Source organism: Mustelus asterias, unplaced genomic scaffold (assembly GCF_964213995.1).
Source record: "Mustelus asterias unplaced genomic scaffold, sMusAst1.hap1.1 HAP1_SCAFFOLD_1230, whole genome shotgun sequence".
NCBI lineage: Eukaryota > Metazoa > Chordata > Chondrichthyes > Carcharhiniformes > Triakidae > Mustelus > Mustelus asterias.
In genome coordinates, this window is record NW_027591175.1 from 79,955 (window position 1) to 85,839 (window position 5,885).

A 5,885-nucleotide genomic window follows, 5' to 3' on the forward strand; every position below is an offset into this window, starting at 1 on the left:
TGTTACAGTGAGGGGTGTGGGGTATATCAGAGTGTTACAGTGAGGGGTGTGGGGTATATCCGAGTGTTACAGTGAGGGGTGTGGGGTATATCAGAGTGTTACAGTGAGGGGTGTGGGATATATCAGAGTGTTACAGTGAGGGGTGTGGGATATATCAGAGTGTTACAGTGAGGGGTGTGGGGTATATCAGAGTGTTACAGTGAGGGGTGTGGGGTATATCAGAGTGTTACAGTGAGGGGTGTGGGGTATATCCGAGTGTTTCAGTGAGGGGTGTGGGGTATATCAGAGTGTTACAGTGAGGGGTGTGGGATATATCAGAGTGTGACATTGAGGGGTGTGTGATATATCAGATTGTTACAGTGAGGGGTGTGGGATATATCAGAGTGTTACAGTGAGGGGTGTGGGGTATATCAGAGTGTTACAGTGAGGGGTGTGGGGTATATCAGAGTGTTACAGTGAGGGGTGTGGGGTATATCAGAGTGTTACAGTGAGGGGTGTGGGGTATATCAGTGTGTTACAGTGAGGGGTGTGGGGTATATCAGAGTGTTACAGTGAGGGGTGTGGGATATATCAGAGTGTTACAGTGAGGGGTGTGGGATATATCAGAGTGTTACAGTGAGGGGTGTGGGGTATATCAGAGTGTTACAGTGAGGGGTGTGGGGTATATCAGAGTGTTACAGTGAGGGGTGTGGTGTATATCAGAGTGTTACAGTGAGGGGTGTGGGGTATATCAGTGTGTTACATTGAGGGGTGTGGGATATATCAGAGTGTTACAGTGAGGGGTGTGGGGTATATCAGAGTGTTACAGTGAGGGGTGTGGGGTATATCCGGGTGTTACTGTGAGGGGTGTGGGGTATATCAGAGTGTTACAGTGAGGGGTGTGGGGTATATCAGCGTGTTACATTGAGGGGTGTGGGATATATCAGAGTGTTACAGTGAGGGGTGTGGGGTATATCAGAGTGTTACAGTGAGGGGTGTGGGGTATATCAGTGTGTTACAGTGAGGGGTGTGGGATATATCAGAGTGTTACAGTGAGGGGTGTGGGATATATCAGAGTGTTACAGTGAGGGGTGTGGGGTATATCAGAGTGTTACAGTGAGGGGTGTGGGATATATCAGAGTGTTACAGTGAGGGGTGTGGGATATATCAGAGTGTTACAGTGAGGGGTGTGGGGTATATCAGAGTGTTACATTGAGGGGTGTGGGATATATCAGAGTGTTACAGTGAGGGGTGTGGGGTATATCAGATTGTTACAGTGAGGGGTGTGGAATATACCAGTGTGTTGCAGTGAGGGGTGTGGAATATACCAGTGTGTTGCAGTGAGGGGTGTGGAATATACCAGGGCGTTACAGTGAGGGGTGTGGAATATACCAGGGCGTTACAGTGAGGGGTGTGGAATATACCAGTGTGTTACAGTGAGGGGTGTGGAATATACCAAAGTGTTACAGTGAGGGGTGTGGAATATACCAGGGCGTTACAGTGAGGGGTGTGGAATATACCAGGGCATTACAGTGAGGGGTGTGGAATATACCAGAGTGTTACAGTGAGGGGTGTGGAATATACCAGGGCGTTACAGTGAGGGGTGTGGAATATACCAGTGTGTTACAGTGAGGGGTGTGGAATATACCAGGGCGTTACAGTGAGGGGTGTGGAATATACCAGTGTGTTACAGTGAGGGGTGTGGAATATACCAGGGTGTTGCAGTGAGGGGTGTGGAATATACCAGGGTGTTGCAGTGAGGGGTGTGGGGTATATCAGAGTGTTACAGTGAGGGGTGTGGGGTATATCAGAGTGTTACAGTGAGGGGTGTGGGGTATATCAGAGTGTTACAGTGAGGGGTGTGGGATATATCAGAGTGTTACAGTGAGGGGTGTGGGGTATATCAGAGTGTTACAGTGAGGGGTGTGGGGTATATCAGAGTGTTACAGTGAGGGGTGTGGGGTATATCAGAGTGTTACAGTGAGGGGTGTGGAATATATCAGAGAGTTACAGTGAGGGGTGTGGGATATATCAGAGTGTTACAGTGAGGGGTGTGGGATATATCAGAGTGTTACAGTGAGGGGTGTGGGGTATATCAGAGTGTTACAGTGAGGGGTGTGGGTATATCAGAGTGTTACAGTGAGGGGTGTGGGGTATATCAGAGTGTTACAGTGAGGGGTGTGGGGTATATCAGAGCGTTACAGTGAGGGGTGTGGGTATATCAGAGTGTTACAGTGAGGGGTGTGGGGTATATCTGAGTGTTACAGTGAGGGGTGTGGGATATATCAGAGTGTTACAGTGAGGGGTGTGGGGTATATCAGAGTGTTACAGTGAGGGGTGTGTGATATATCAGAGTGTTACAGTGAGGGGTGTGGGATATATCAGAGTGTTACAGTGAGGGGTGTGTGATATATCAGAGTGTTACAGTGAGGGGTGTGGGATATATCAGAGTGTTACAGTGAGGGGTGTGGGGTATATCAGAGTGTTACAGTGAGGGGTGTGGGGTATATCAGAGTGTTACAGTGAGGGGTGTGGGATATATCAGAGTGTTACAGTGAGGGGTGTGGGGTATATCAGAGTGTTACAGTGAGGGGTGTGGGGTATATCAGAGTGTTACAGTGAGGGGTGTGGGGTATATCAGAGTGTTACAGTGAGGGGTGTGGGGTATTTCAGAGTGTTACAGTGAGGGGTGTGGGGTATATCAGAGTGTTACAGTGAGGGGTGTGGGGTATATCAGAGTGTTACAGTGAGGGGTGTGGGGTATATCAGAGTGTTACAGTGAGGGGTGTGGGGTATATCAGAGTGTTACAGTGAGGGGTGTGGGGTATATCAGAGTGTTACAGTGAGGGGTGTGGGGTATATCAGAGTGTTACAGTGAGGGGTGTGGGATATATCAGAGTTTTACAGTGAGGGGTGTGGGGTATATCAGAGTGTTACAGTGAGGGGTGTGGGGTATATCAGAGTGTTACAGTGAGGGGTGTTGTGTATCTCGTTAATCTTTCCGATCTCCTTTTTTGTGTTTCCACTCTCGGCTCCTTTTCTTCTCACTCCGGGTGTTGGTGCCTCTCTGTGGTTTAGTTCGGAGCTGCAGCTGAGGGCCCTTGTGCGAGACGTCCTGTTTCCCATCGGGCCAGGGCCGAATTACCCGACCTTTACATCGAGAGGTTCTTTCAGTTTCTGTCTGCGGCACCCTCTGTTCGCCTCAGTGCATGCTGGGATGTGTGTCCGAACGAGGCTGCCGCTCACGGGGGTTACGATCAGTTCTCCAGGCGCCCCTTCCCCCCCCCCCGCAATGGGCACTCGCCACCCTCCGTCGCCCCTTGTTGCAGAGTATTCCACAACCCTCCGCCACGTCCTTCCCCCCTCCTGCTCCTCCCTGCCTCCAGTGGGGAGGTGGTTCAATGAGTGAGTGGGGCACGAAATGGGGCAGAAGAGTTGGTGGGGGGGTGTTTGTTTTTTGCATGGGTGATGGCTACCTTGGCTGAATGGCCAATTGGACAGAATTGAGGGGGGGTGGTGGGCAGGAGGGAGGGGGGGTCGGGCAGGGTTGGGTTCTTGGTTGGTGGATGCGCATAGGGCATTCATTGGCACACACACTCCCCTGTTGGTAAGGATTGGGAACCCCTACCTACAATGGGCGTGGGGCCAACCTGGGACCTTGCGGGGTCATTGAGGGGGTGGGGGGTGGAGAGGTGCGTACCGTCTATCTCATGTTTTGTTGGGGGGGGGCCCTTTTGCTTTGGAAAAGGACCCCTCCGTCCCCCTGCCCTCCTCTTCCCAATGCCTGGTTGCCATGGCATGCGTTACCGTGGTGTTGTCATGGCTCCCATTGGCTGACATCACACTGTGAGGGGGGGGCGTCTCTGTGATGGTTTGAGTGTGTGTGTGGGGGGTGGTGGGGTGGCGGGGGGAGGTGTGTGAGGGTGGGGGAGCAGTGGGCAAGAGGCTGGGGGGGTGGTTTTCAAGATAATTTCTGTCGAGTCCCTGGAAGACAAGAGTCAGCCATTGGTGGAATTCTCTCGGCGACCTCTGGCCGACCTTAGCTGCCCGGTGCCCGCCTGAGAAAAGGGGAGGGAATGAGGACCCCGCGGGGCACTGCTCCCTCTCTGACGGCTTCGCCCGTCGCCCCCTGGGGCCCGGGCGTGGTGATGGGCATCAGCCTTGGCCTTGCCAAGGCGGGTTTCGCCGGTGAAGAGAGCCCCCGGGCCCTGGTGGAGGACTGGGCTGGCCCGGGTGACTGAGCCACCCTGGAGTGTCTCTGGCACCACCTGCTGTGCCACGCCCTGCGGGTGGACCCCCGGGGGCACGGGGTGCTGCTGGCTGAGCCACTGCGGACCCCCAAACTGCACCGGGAGAAGTGGGCTGAGGTCCTGTTCGAGGGCTTTGGAGCCCCGGCCTTCTACACCGCCCCGGGGCTGCTGCGGTCTGTCCACTCGGTGGGCCGCACCTCGGGGCTGGTGGTGGAGGCGGGCGCCGCCACCTCCTCGGTGGCACTGGTGGATGAAGGCTTCGTGCTGCCCAACTCGGCCTACTCCCTCGGTGTGGCGGGCTCCCTCCTCACCCTCTACCTCCAGCAGCTCCTGAGGGACGCGGGCTACTGCTTCGGGTCGGAGAACACGCATCTTGTGCGGCACATCAAGGAGCAGTGCTGCTACTTGGCGCAGGCCTACCAGGAGGAGATACTCTGCGACCAGCGGGACTACACCGCCTACTATCGCCTCCCGGACGGCTCACTGGTCACCCTTCGCAGCCAGATGTTCAGGTGCCCCGAGGCTCTCTTCCGCCCCCCTCTGGTGGGCCTCCGGGAGCCCGGCCTCCACATCCTGGCCTTCAAGAGTCTGCAGTCCTGCTGCCAGGGGCTACCGAGCCCGCTTCCTGGACAACGTGGTGGTCTGCGGTGGTACCCCACTGCTGCCGGGCTTCAGGTGGTGGCTGGGCACCGAGCTGCAGGACCTGGCCGGCAAGGGGGCCCGCCGGGTGGAGGTGGCGGCCGCCCCTACCGCGGCCTCTCCGCCTGGGTAGGCGGCTCCATCATGGCCTCCCTCCGCTCCTTCCAGTCGCTCTGGGTCCAACGGTGGCAGTTCGACGAAATGGGGCCCTGCATCGTCCACCACAAGTGCTTCTGACGGTGGTCGCCGCGGCGGGGGGAGGGGGGGGACGGAGGTGGTGGAGGTGAGGAGGGCTGGGCGCGTTCCGAAATGTGTGCCTGGCTGTCTCAAAATGGCTGTTTGATTCTCTCAAAATGGCCGCTTGACTCTCTCAACATGACCACCTGACTCTCTCAAAATGGCTGCCCGTTCATCTCAACATGGCTGCCAGATTCTCCCAAAATGGCCGCTTGTCTATGTCAACATGACCACCTGACTCTTTCAAAATGGCCACTTGACTCTCTCAACATGACTGCCTGACTGTCTCAAAATGACTGCCCATTCATCTCAAAATGGCTGCTTGATGATCCTAAAATGGCCAACTGGACTCTCTCAAAATGGCCATCTGTTCATCCCAAAATGGCCACTTGACTCTTTCAAAATGGCCACCCACAATGGCCAGCAAGAGGCCTCGTAATGGCTGCCTCGTAAGAAAATATCAGACAGAATATTATTTCAATAAAAAATATTATTGATACACAGTTGGCGTTCTGCTGCTATTATGGGATAGCCGCCGTGACCTTTAACCTTCCCTCTCCGCACTTTCAGAAGGATGTCGAGGCCCTGGGAGGGGGAGCGGAGGGAGATTTCCCCCCAGAACGGGAGCAGGGATGAGGGGGTTGCGGGGGGGTGCTTCAGTTCTTTCGCAGAGTGAGAAGCTGGGATGGTTCCTCTCGGAGTGGAGAAGGTAAAGGGGGGAGATTTAATCGAGGCAGCGTTCAGAGTCATGAAGGGGGTGGGGGGGAATTGGATGGAGTA

The 5,885-nt window shown here is 55.0% G+C and overlaps 1 pseudogene; it reads left to right on the forward strand.

Annotated features, from left to right (window-relative positions):
* The first annotated feature begins 4,232 nt into the window (after window positions 1–4,232).
* Window positions 4,233–5,105, forward strand: LOC144488039 (uncharacterized; annotated as a pseudogene).
* Window positions 5,106–5,885: the final 780 nt, after the last annotated feature.